Consider the following 13,911-nt stretch of genomic DNA (forward strand, 5'->3'; position numbering starts at 1 on the left):
TGTGAGCACAGATCTCTATACAAATGAGGTGGAGTTACTGAATAGCATAATGGGGTAATCGTGTCCAAATATTCCCTCTATGTAGGCAGAGAACCATGTTGGTATCCACACAGGAGGTAGCTGACATCAGGAGAAGATGTGTGCAATAACTTCTAAGCTGATTTGAGCTTAGTTGCGCCTGTGTGCACGATGTGCCGCTATGCTGAGCGTGGAAGTCTGGGGGTGTATGCACTGACTTCTAAGCTTTGTTTAGCTAAGGGCTGCATGTTCCTGTGTGTTTGCACAGTGCACTGCCGTGCTGAGTGTGGAAGTCTGGGGGGGTGTCCACTAACTGCTAAGCTTTGTTTACCTATGGGATGCGTGTTTGCACAGCATGCTGCAGTACTGACAGTATCTAAAAAACAATGACATATTAATTTATTTGACCCTTGTTTAACTTAAACTAGGGCCATTGAATGATGTTAATGATATACTAGGCAGGTGCAATGCATTATAGGTAGCCAATCATGCAGCCAGCACCTACAGTAGAGCACTATAAAGTATGCACACATGCTACAGTCTGATTTTCCCCCATACTCTGCACCATTGGAGTACAGACTTGGGAATTTTAACTGAAAGAATGCTAGGGGCCGCTGCAGGTTTACTACATCTGTATGTGCTAGATGCTTAAGTCAGTGCTGCTGCTGCTGCTGACAATAGGCCTAGGTAGAGAAGGAGAAGAGTGTTCAGGCCCAGGGTAACCTTCCAGGAGCTAAATGAGCTGGAGATTGTAGAGCATTACAGAGTGGACAGAGACATTCTACAAGAACTCTCTGAGCTCTGCCACCCTCAACTCAGACCCAGAGCCAACAGGGGGAACCCATCCCAGTGGAAACAAAGGTATGTGTAGCCCTTAGGATAAAGCCACAGGTACCTTCCAAAGACCAACTGGGGACATGATGGAGGTCTCACAGGCATCAGCATGCCACAGTGTCCTTCATCAGTTCCTGGATGCCATGCTACCACATGGCAGTGAGCAGATTTATTTTCCCTTCATCCCTGACGCAAGGGCCAGCAATATACAACACTTCTACTGTGTAGCATACTACCCTAGGTACTGGGTGACATAGATTGCAATCAAGTACACATCAAGGCACCACCCTGTGAGGGGGTAGAATCTATGTCAACCATAAGGGGTACTACTCCATCAACTGCCTGGTTGTGTGCAATGCCCTGGGCATTATCATGAATGTGTGTACTGGCAACTCTAGAAGTTATCATGACTCCCATATTTGGCAGGCATCACAGCTGTACCAGATGTTTGCTAGTGGCGACATCCCACGTGGCCATTTACTGTAGGATGCTGGCTACACACTGGAACCATGGATGATGACAACCATCAGAAATCCACACACAACCACAGAAGAAAGCCATAAGGAGGCACATACACAAACTTTTTGGGCGTGTAACTTGCTGCTGGCTTCCAAACTTCCCTCTTCTGCAAGGCCTGATGATGTCAGCTAGCTTAAGACTACCAGTTGAGAGTGTAGTATCAGACTTAAGCCACTGTGTGTGCAATAAGTACTGTGCTCTATAGTGTACAAGACTAGATAGGTAGGGGTTCTAATCTCCCTCCAGCCCACTTGGTGTGTGTCTGTGTGTGTGTGTTTGTATGTGTGTGTGTATCCCACTGCAAAACAATGGACATGCTCTCATGGGCTAGCCACATACAATGGTTATGTACTTTTTGAGCCTGTAACTTGCTTCTGGCTTCCAAATTGCCCTCTTGTACAAGGCCTGATGATGTCAGCCACCTTAAAACCGCCAGCTGACAATGTAGTATCAGACTTAAGCCATGGCACGTGTGATAAGTACTGTGATTTATAGTGTATAAGACAAGATAGGCAGGGGTTCTAATCTCCCTCCCACCCACTTGGTGTGTGTGTGTGTGTGTGTGTGTGTGTGTGTGTGTGTGTGTGTATCCCCTTGCAAAACAATGGACATGCCTGCATAGGCTATCCACCTGTAATGGTTATGCACTTTCTGGGCCTGTAACTTCCTGCTGGCTTTCAAACTGTCCTCTTCTACAAGGCCTGATGATGTCAGCCACCTTAAGACTACCAGCTGACTGTGTAGTATCAGACTTAAGCCATGGCACATGTGATAAGTGATCTATAGTGTATAAGACTAGATAGGTAGGGGTTCAACTCTCACTCCAGCCCACTTGGTGCATGTGTAGATATCCATATCCATTTGATAACCTTGGTAACTTAGACATAGGTAGGGTTTTTTCAGTGTTTTATTGGTAGCGGGTGATGTGGTCCCCAAAGGACTGACCACAGCAAGGCTTGCATATGTCATCAAACATAATATGTCCTAAACTGGTAGTACTAGCAGGCATGAGGTGTGTTGCATGCAACACGTACTGTAATCTGTAGTATGTACCATTACATAGGTAAGTGTTCACACTTACAGCCAACTTGCACTATGTGTGTGCCTTGGCATGTACTGTACACAGTGATTGGAAGTGGTGCTAGCCTCAATGTAGCCATGTTTGTGTGTGTGCCTGTTAGAGCATTTTACATCGTGTTATGGAACCATAGGATATTTGAAGATAACTAGAATAATGGCCATACAGCCCTCACAATCATATACATCATCATCATACCTGTAGTTACAAGATCAGCACATATTGCCCCAGTCCAAGAAGGACACAGCCAGATGCCCTTTGTTGAGATAACAGTTACCCAGCCAATCAGACAGATGGCATGTGCTGATGTACACTAAGGTGCTCTGTGTACCATTAGGCAGGGTTCTGTTCCAAGGGTGTGTTTCAGTCTGCTAGACAAATCTTTCCCACAAGCCTGCATTACTAACATCACATACTAGGTTAATGTCCTTACAGTGAGTCACCCATATACTATGCTACCTACAGATAGGCAGCATATGCAGTCAAGCAGGGTCACTCAATGCCATGTATGCAAGGCACAGATAACCTCTGAATAGTTTGTATGCCACAGGTGACAATGACGCTCATTGCAGGCGATCCCCGTTGAACACACACTGAAGACTTGAATTGTCCTTGTGAGGGACCATACTGTTGGGTGCATTTGCCAGTACTGCTTGGAAAGGTATGTCAACAAATGGCTGTTGCACTCAGATATTGAGAAAAGGGTACAAGGTTATGAGTATGTCACTTACTGGTGACTGTGGCCTCAGCTATGCCATATGATCCCTGCCATACCACTGTAGAGACATGGTGATTTGAGGCACATGATATGTAAACCTGTGTGGCCAGGACTGTGTGCATAGTTCTTTCACCCCTGAGTATGTACAGCACATGTTGCAACTGATGTGCTACTTACCAGTTACATAGTTCTACCTGATGGAAATGATAATACATATATATTTGTTTGGGGTTTATGGCCATTAGTATGTCAACAGCCATGTATTTCCAATACCCTCTTGCAGGATAGTGACATACCACTGAGACTCTATGAGTGCTTGCAATTTGCAGACATCAGCCAACACTGTTAGCCACAGTTATTCAGTAGTCACATGTATTGTGGTTACATGGATTCCAAGCAGTGCAGGACCCAGGACTGTACTCTGTTGAGCACTGCTGTTTACAGATCAGCTGCTGGAGGGTGGGTGTCCCTATGTTGAGTATGTGTGCCATCAATGGGCCACTTAGTGACCCTTACAATGACAGTATCATGGATGCCTAAGTCGGTGCTTTATACATGTTGCCTGAGTGGGGGATATAGTCAGATGGGTTGGCTCAATCTGGGGGTTGTACATCCTGATGTACCCTCACCCAGGTCCTTGGTGATTGCCTCAAAAATGTCCACCATGTTTAACAGTCATGCTTCCCCTCTCACACATCCAAACTGTGTACAGTCAACTATGTGTAGATCACATATATGTGTGCTGATCAGCTCCATGATGATTGCCCCATGGGAATACAGATATGTATACTTACATAAAAGGTCTACAGTTATGTTGGTCAGTGGATGCACCACCTCTGTGCAAGGGTAGAACAGTTGCCGTTGTCCACTCAGCTAGTGTACAGCCAGTGGTGTCAGTTTTATTGCAATGGTTTCCCAATGGTGTTAGTAATCCTTGTGAGATCAAATGTAGGATACAGCCTGGAATGTTGGCATGTGCAGTAGATGCTGTGTATGGTCCACTGAGCGGCTAATTACAAACGGCTCCATAAATCTGGAAGTTATGGGACAGGTTGTAGGAATGTCATGTGTCATGTGGTGGGGACAAAGGAGTGGAATATATGCAGGCAGTGTTGGAGTACAGGTTAGGTGTGAGTACAGACCCATCATATGTGCCATCATGACGTCTGAGGTCAGCAACATTCTGGGCCTGTCCTTTGAGTTTGCACATGTAACTATACTGTGCATTGTGGTTCTGCTTTGTATGGGTGGCTAATGTTGTCACTTACCATGTCTACACAACATCACAACAACACTAAGTGCTTCATTTAGCTGAGGAGGCTGTACCTGCTTGTTAGGGGGGTACCCGCACCCCAACTGTCACACAGTAATGTCCACCTGTTACTGCATAGCCTGCTAATAGCAGTTGTCCACCAGTCAGATTTGGTGAGCCATGACAAAGCTTTGTCTCACCTGTCCTGTACAGCCAAATTCATGCAGTTGTAATGCTGCTGACATAATGCATGGGTGTAGAGCTCTGCATACCTGCCTGTCCTATCTGCGGGGATGTGCAGTCATGCTATGTCAGTCATCCCACAAGAGGTCATAAGGGGCTTTCTTGACATTTATGCCTGTATTGTCTGCAAGGGGGGTACAGTCTGGTACTTCCAAAGAACATGATGTGTGGCAAGATCCCACCAGGTATGACCTCACATTGGGTGGGGCTGCAGTAGTCATCCATATTGGTAAACACATGATGCAATATGTTGGTTCTCTGTGTGGGAATGTTACAGCACTGCTCCCGGGAATTGTAGGTAAGGACCTGGACCATCCTTTGGGCAAGTGAGCCACAGCACGACTAAGCAACACAGTGTGTACTTATTATACTTCCCTAATGTGTTTGTGCTCTGCATGACTGTTCTTGTTCAAGAGAAATCTTGACCAATGGATGGGAGATCGCAGATATACCCCAGGGATTACCTCAGTGTCACTGCTCGACAGAGGCACAGCAAAATAATGGGTATAGTTCCCCATACTAAAGGGGTGGCGTAAGCCACAAAACTATGGGCTAGGCTTGTAAATGCCCTCGGGCAGATAGCCTAGTATGAACCTATGAACCTGTGAACCTATGAACATGCTGACAGTAACTGCAATATTTACATGCACAGAGGACACCTAGCATGTAGTGCAAAGCAGTTTCCCCAAATCTCTGAATCCTGTCACTTGAAATGCTATGATACCAGAATGAATATGAGCACTACCACTGTTGTACACCAACTGACACTGGACCAAACACTGTTACCTTTGCTGAAGGCCAGATCATGCCTACCGACTGTAACTGGCAGAGCTCATTGACTGTTACACTATGCAATGGATGTCGGACATAAGTCTCACTCCAACAACCATGGCCTGACAATGTGTATGACAATATTAGGCCAGCAGACCATGCTGGAAACCGTGTACATAATGTACAAAGTGTTATATGAGCTAGTGTTTAGGCAAGTGTCTGACAGTCATACTCAGGGAACATAGCATTGGGAGACCTATGCTGCAATGATGCCAATCACCAGTGGAGTTCTTTATTGGTGTATCCCTTCTACCTATTCCCCCTCTGTAGTCACAGCCACTGTCACTGACTTCTGATGGAGTACATTAGCAGGTGAGTGCATATCAGAAGCTGTCACAAAATCCCACACAGAGCCCCTCTGTAGTCACAGCCACTGTCACTGACCTCTGATGGAGTACATTAGCAGGTGAGTGCAACAACCATGGCCTGACAATGTGTATGACAATATTAGGCCAGCAGACCATGCTGGAAACTGTGTACATCATGTACAAAGTGTTATATGCGCTAGTGTTTAGGCAAGTGTCTGACAGTCATACTCAGGGAACATAGCATTGGGAGACCTATGCTGCAATGATGCCAATCACCAGTGGAGTTCTTTATTGGTGTATCCCTTCTACCTATTCCCCCTCTGTAGTCACAGCCACTGTCACTGACTTCTGATGGAGTACATTAGCAGGTGAGTGCATATCAGAAGCTGTCACAAAATCCCACACAGAGCCAACAGTTATCCAGGATGGCCTAAGACACAGTCAATTGTTGTCTGAGCCACTGATAATGACTAAATGCCAACAACTGCACAATGCTATCCTGTGGGGATTCATCCACTCCTGCAACATATTGTAGTGTGTGTACACCGCACACATTTAAGTCATTACACATGGAGTTATGGACACAAAGAGTAATGTAGCCTTCGACTCTCACTGGTTGAAAAGATGTGGATGATTTACTGTTGTACAACCAATACCGACAGGTTTGGGATGTAAATCCCAGGCTGTCACTGGTATACTGAATGTGGCAGTCAGCACATCTATCATTGTGTGCAATGGCATCCTTGCCATGTTACTACACAGGTATATTTCACAACTGTAGCAGCCATACAGGTTCTGTGGTACATCAATACACAGTGTAGATAACATGTCTTATGGAGTCCATGTCACGACTGTACATGTGTAGTCTGCCTCCTAAATGCTTTGGAGCGGATGTGTATGGCTCCATACAGGGAGGTGTCAGTTCCCATTGTGTACCTCCCGTGTATCCGTGACATGACTAACACGTCTCACCTATTCTACACACCAACAACTTCAGTATGGTATGCATAGTACATGCTGGTAAGACAGGTATGTAACACAGGCAGTACACCCTGCATAAAACAGGCCATCCATGCATTGTAAAGCACACATTTGCTGTGACACACATCATGTGCAGGTTACACAATGGGATGCAGAACACAACAGTCATAACTGATGTCAGGCAAGTGTTGGTACTGGACACAAGATATATGTAGATGAGTCATCTCCATTACCACAGCTTGTAGATGTTTTAGTTTCTAAAACCCTGGTGGCACTTATCAAGGGCAGGAGACCTTGTCACAGATTAGTGATGCATGAGTATGCTGAATGCCACCATTGTCCTTGTTAGCCTGTTGTACACATATGAACTTATGGAGCCATGCACTTATAGGTTCATAGGTTCATAGGTTCATACTAGGCTATCTGCCCGAGGGCATTTACAAGCCTAGCCCATCGTTTTGTGGCTTACGCCACCCCTTTAGTATGGGGAACTATACCCATTATTTTGCTGTGCCTCTGTCGAGCAGTGACACTGAGGTAATCCCTGGGGTATATCTGCGATCTCCCATCCATTGGTCAAGATTTCTCTTGAACAAGGCCAGCGAGGTGCTCTGCCTCACATGTACCGGGATTTTGTTCCACAGCATAGGGAGTCTTTGGGTGATGAATCTATCCCTCCAGCACGTCCTATTAATAGCCGTGTCAAGGTTTAAGTCTCCGCCTTGTGGCTCTGATGGATCTAGATTTTTGAGGTGAAGCATATTCATCAAATCTGGGTTTGACATGGCCTTGTATGTTAGGCAAAGGTCACCTCTGAGCAAGCGGTGGCGACTGAATAGAGCTGGAGTTCTTTCAGTCGGGCAGCATAGGACAGATTTTGAGACCCTTTATCCTTTTGGTGAGGAACTTTTGTGGCCTCTCCAGCTGCTGCAAGTGTCGGGTCAGATACATTCGAATGGGGCATTGTACTCAATCATTGGTCTGATGAGTGATGAGTAAAGGGAGACTATGACCTCCCTTGATCTAGATGAGAATCCCTTCATGATAAGGTGGGCAATGTAGAAGGTCTTCCTAACTACTTTAGCTACATGGGTGTCGAATGACAGACTACTATCAACCTGGGTCCCCAGGTCCCTGATAACTTCTTCTGTGCTCAGTGGATTGCCACCTATTTGGTAGCTAGGGGTAACCTTGTTTTTCCCGAAGGGTATGACTATGCATTTTTTGGCATTTAACTTTAGGCCGTGGCTCTGGCACCAGTTATCCGTTTCTGTGAGACCCTTCTGAAGGATATCTGTGTCAGATGTGTTTTCTACTATGGCGCCCAGTTTGCAGTCATCTGCAAACTTTGTCAGCCATAACCCTCCTGTGTTTGCTTGTACTTCGGAAAAGTAGATGCCAAACAAGAGTGGGCCCAGGACTGAGCCCTGTGGGACACCACTTGTGACAGGCTTTGAGTCTGACATGGTGCCAGCAGCTCTGACCCTGTGGGTTCTGTCACTCAGCCAGTTTGCAACCCATCTTGTGATGTATGGGTTGACATTTAAGCTGATGAGTTTTTCAATGATACCCGAATGGGGTATTGTATCGAAGGCCTTAGCCAGATCGAGGTAGGCTGTGCTGTACCTTGCTGAAAACATATTTTTGCTGTGCTGCTTTATTTCCACTGTGAATCCATAGGTTATTCCAACAGACTCCTGTAACAGAAACATAAACAGGCCAGTGAAACACCTGTCATTGTGTAACTATACAGCTAATACAACATCATACAACATAAGGTACGCAAATGTATGTGACATACTCATGACAAATGCCAGCATACAGTATCTATCAGTAACCACTACAAGTCGCATGGTGAACCAACACTGCATTACACAAGTACATGTTAACTAATATAGTCACCCTGTGCATCAGACACATAGCTTCATTTCCCTGCTTAAATGTCGAGGATGACAGGGATGTGGCACAGGTATCATCACTTGCTCAAGGTGTTGTGTGGGGGTGCAGGAGGCCTAGGCTGGCCTAATGGTAGATAGCATGTGTATGAGTCAAGAAAGGAGCATGTAAGATAGACCATGGAGAGGTGCCGTGTATGTCTGTAGGACCATGGAGAGGTGCCGTGTGTGTCTGTAGGTGACCTGCATTTTATAGTGGTGTATGAGTGTGTGTGTACACAGTTAAGCTCAGTGCTAACCCTACATATGTGTATGTTGGACAGCTTAGGACCGTACATGGTAGAGTTGACAGTTCACTGTCTCTGGCCCTGCCAGGAGTTGCACTGGCACCTCCATGCCCAAGATCAGAAGCGGTGCTAGTACCCGATGGTGACTGCTGTCTGCTGGGACCGTGTCCCCCACAGGACCGCCCAAGACCACGAGCCCATGGTCTGTCAGGTCATGGTGTGGACAGCATAGTTCCCTCTGCAGCACTGGATGTACTGCCACTAAGGGAGTGTGAGTGTGCATGGCCACATAGACTCTCAGCAGATGGGGTTGCTGACCTACATCCACAGGTCTGACATTCAACTCCAACCACATGTTCCAGCACAGACACTGTGCGGTCCAAGACAGACACTGTCTCAGACCACTGTCTGTCCAATGCATCAGTGAACTGATCCAGGGTGTCTCCAATGTGGTGGAGGCAGTCACGGATGTCAGACTGTGTTGCATCCATAACCATAAGTGTATGTCTGGTGTTTTGTTCAGAACATGCCTGTGCCTTACATGACAGCCCAAAACATGCACCGAGTGACCCATGATGTTACACCTGCAATAGGTAGTGGACAGAAAGCAGGCCTCCTACAAGCACCCCTGTCAATCTGCCTGTGCGGGACCTCACCAGCTGTCTGGCTGTGGCCACTATCTACACTCATTGGAGCCATAGATGCTACACTTTCCTGTTCAATGTCCCCACCCTCTGATTGTCCAATATCTGTGGCCTCTGGGACGGCATATGTGTGAGCATACAGACTGTGAGGTGAAAATTGGGGCAGAAGAGGGATGTCTAGCTCTGGGATAGATTCAGCCCCTGACACCCCCACCTGTGAAACAGTGCTGCCACCATCATTGTCAGAGTCCAAAGAGACACTGACATCAGGTTGTGTAGGGGACAGACTCCAACCCCCATGGTCACCTGCAATAAGAAAGAAAAAAGCAGTAAATTAATACCTGCACTATTGTGCACAAAAACTCTTCCAAGACTCATAATAACAAAGACCCACAATTAGATTAGTGATCAAACAACTTTCTTCTCTGCTTTCGTCCACAAAACACTTCCTCGGAACAAAATACATATTCAACTAAAGACCTTCACAACAATCACTTGAAGTAAATTAAGTAAAACTTAACCCATAATATGTACCTTTTAATTATTCAGTATGACACTGTACTTGAAAAAGACAACACATAAAAACCCAGTACAATTATCTTAAAAAATATATGGAATTACACATTTCACTGCCTAATGTATCTACCTTCAACCTATTGTTTTTTAAAAGGCATTTTAGATTCCTTGCCTCATTTAAACCAGGAGGGTTATCTGCTCTTACCTGTAAGTGCCAAAGTGTATCTGTTTGTTGAACTACACTCCTGTGACTACCCCCTCTAAGATCCTTATGTACCTGTTCCAGAATGGAATTTAAAAACATCCTACGCTGTTTACACACAAACTTATTTATACATAGGGCATTATTCTGGCCCTTAACCATACTAGAATATAAATGTTCCTTAACAAAACAAGTGTCATGCTGACCAGAAGAAGGACCATGACCTTGGGCAATACCTGATGGACCCGTGAAAAGTTGAGGGTGGGGTAATGTCAGTACCACCGCATGTTGTAACACAACAAGGTAATATGTGCATATATCTCACATTTACAGAAGCTACTGTATTACTTGTACTGATCACATTCTAAGTATGAGTGTATAACTGAGGTTAACCCCCCCCCAAAGAACAAAGACCAGACACCCACATAAAAGCATTTACAGCCTGACACACTGACTGCTACAGTATTACAGTGCTGATCATAGTAAGCTGACCTGCACGCTCTTCAGCTGTGGAAACTGTAGCACCCACCTCCATGATATATGGTGTGATGGATGCCTGGGAGGTGCTGTCTGTGGCTTGGGTTGCCAGGAATTCCTCAGTGGTGAGAATGGTTGTTCCAGTGCAGGCCCTCCTGTGACAGCACAGTCACTGGCTACTTCAGCTGTCCTTCATCGTGCAGCATTAATCATGTTAGTTGCCCGATGTTGAACCTGCTCCTATGTCCTGCCCTGCTGGCCCATGCCATTCACATGACGGACAATGTCTGCCCACAATAATGCCTGCTGTTTCCTGCTTTGTCTCCCCCTGGATAGTAGGATGTGATGATGTTGCCTTAGTCTTTGCAGTATAATTTCATTCTCCACATCCGAGAAGGGTGCATGGCATCTACAGTACATAATTCCTGAAAGACAAGAAAAGGTGAACACATGACAGGATCACGTATGTGGATGTACACTATGTACAGATACAGCAAGGCCAAAATGGCTGGCACTAACCTCTGCTTGCACACACATGTCATACTCCACAGTGTGCAAACAAAATGTGTGGATATGACTGAGATAGTAGCAATAGTCAGGTATTCCCATGTGTGCCATGACAGCTACTGCTGTATTATCATACACCAAACCTTCAAGTCTACTGTGGTGTGTCCCCTACAGGCAACCCCTCAATAATATGTCATACAAACAATGCCACACGAATAGCAGTGTGCTATTTCAACCACTATAGAGGGACAGTCCAATGAGACCAGTGTGCCACAGTGACAAAAGACAATGCACCCTTGATGTTTTGTACATCCTGTGGAGGTGTAAGACAGCAGGAGATCACTGACATGTCATTATCACAGGTCTAACGTAGGCTTAATGCTGTAATCCCTATTCTGTGTAAGTCTATTCATCCATTTGCAACCTGTTGTACACAAAAAACAGTTACATACCTGATGGAGTGCAGTACTCCTCTGTTGATATGTGGTGATACTATAGTTGTCACAAAGGTGTGCTCTGTATGAGGAATGTCTCATACAGAATGGTTCTCCATAGCCAGCTGCTTGCCTTTTAAACATGCTTCCCATCAGCAGGTGATTACCTCTGAACCAATCTGTGGTTCTGAAATGCTAATTGCAGCCAACATAGCTGATTTGCACTATCATCAGCCAATGACATGCAACCACTGTAGAATATATAAGGCCTTCATGTGGGTTTTCACCCCTTTCTGATATGTTGTGCTGCATATTACTGGAGTGAGGAGGCTATATAGTCACAGAGGGTAGGTATTTTATATATATGTATATATATATATATATATACATATATATATATATATATATATATATATATATATATATATATATATGAATATGTCCATCATTTGGTCAACTGCCAGGCTATGTATTACAGTCTGATAGTAATTTGCAAAGTGTATGAGGACAGTCCTTATTACAAGCAGGGACTTTAAATGTGTATGTTTGCTGTCCAGCTGTGGTAATCTGCACTGTGACTCTGAAAGGATTGTATAGTGCACTCTGATATTAGTGGCCCTCATTCACAGTACCTGAGTTGACATTCTCTGTGAATTCATATTACTGCATGAAGTGACAATTTATGCACATATACATTTGCTATAGGGATACATTAAGTATGTTTCTACCTGCAGGCATATGACTTCCATCAGTTAAAAGCAGTCAATTCATTTGACATGCATTGTGTGGATAAAGAGTGCATGACTCTCATTAATTGCTGGCTTCACAATACTGAAAATTCAGTGTTACACACCACTGGATTTGAATCCAGGATTGTGTGTGGCAAAAATGTACTGTTTATGAGGCATTTAACAGACTGAGCTACTGAGTCACTGCTGCAGCAGGTGTATTTGCAAGACATATGTGCACACATATATGGGTACATTTCTGCACCAAGGTCCCAGTTGCACATGTATTTTGCCATTAATGCCTTAGCAGGTGTTGTTGATAAAAGGGCACGTTTGTCTGCTATCAGAGGGCTCACTTACATCCATTATTATGTCTTTGGCTTTGTAGTGGTGTATTATTGCAACAGAGTCCCAGGAACACTCCCATTTTTTCCATTACATTTAATTCAAGTTTGTGCATTGCTCAGCTCTGATGAAATGTGCTTATTGACTGTAACTGGCAATTTCTATGTTTTTTAAAGCACCTGTTTTAAGTAAGAGTTGCATGGTGTGGCAGGTTAATGCAGTGGTCTGCAAGTGTAATGGTCTCTGGTTTGAAACATGGGACAGGTATTTATTTTGTAAATGTGTAATAGAATTTAAGGACACATATAATCAATATAGCTCTATTTAGCTGAGCTTAGTGAAACTGCACGACATGGCACATCACACAGCATCCCGCTAAAAAATATAAAGAAAAGAAAAATGGGGAGCTGGGAAAGTGGTGAAATGGGGTGCAAGCAGGGGGAAAACATAGTAGAAGGCAGGGAGGGATTTGCAGGAAGGCTATAGGGAAGACCCATAGTTATCCATTTCTTGTACAGCAACAACTGTGCACTTTGACAGAATTTGTACACGGATTTGAACTCTCTCCCCCCAGAGAGAGGGGTGAGGACAACATAACTGCATTGTCAAGCCAACTGGATAAAATTATGTGTCCAGTGGACACTTGAGTGAAATGGGGAGCTATGTATGGGTTTATTTGTTTATTTATTTTTTTGGGACAGGTGCCCATTTTTTTTTATTAAGGTGTGAGTGGAATGTTAGGGAAGCGACATAGGTGCATGTGAGGGAGATAATTTGGGTAGGTGAGGATGCATTTGCAGACAGACAAGACAGAGTGGTGTGTGACATATGAGGGGGTAAACACCTTGGATAGGGAGGGTGTTGTGGAATCCAAGTCCCGAGTGCCTCCACAAGGGAGCAGCATGACTCACATTCCCACCCATGGGATTGTCTGCATTGCTCCTTCACTGGCCTGAGGGTGGCAGTGGTGGAGGCTGGGTACCAGGATGAGGCTGTCCCACCAAGTTGGCCAGCATGCCCTCAATCCGGTGCATGAAGCTGTCAAACCCACAGTAGACTAGCCTGCGCACTAAGACCAGGAGCACAGCCCAGGT

The sequence above is a fragment of the Protopterus annectens genome, chromosome 10.part0, assembly GCF_019279795.1.
Source record: "Protopterus annectens isolate FY-2018-M chromosome 10.part0, PAN1.0, whole genome shotgun sequence".
Taxonomy (NCBI): domain Eukaryota; kingdom Metazoa; phylum Chordata; order Ceratodontiformes; family Protopteridae; genus Protopterus; species Protopterus annectens.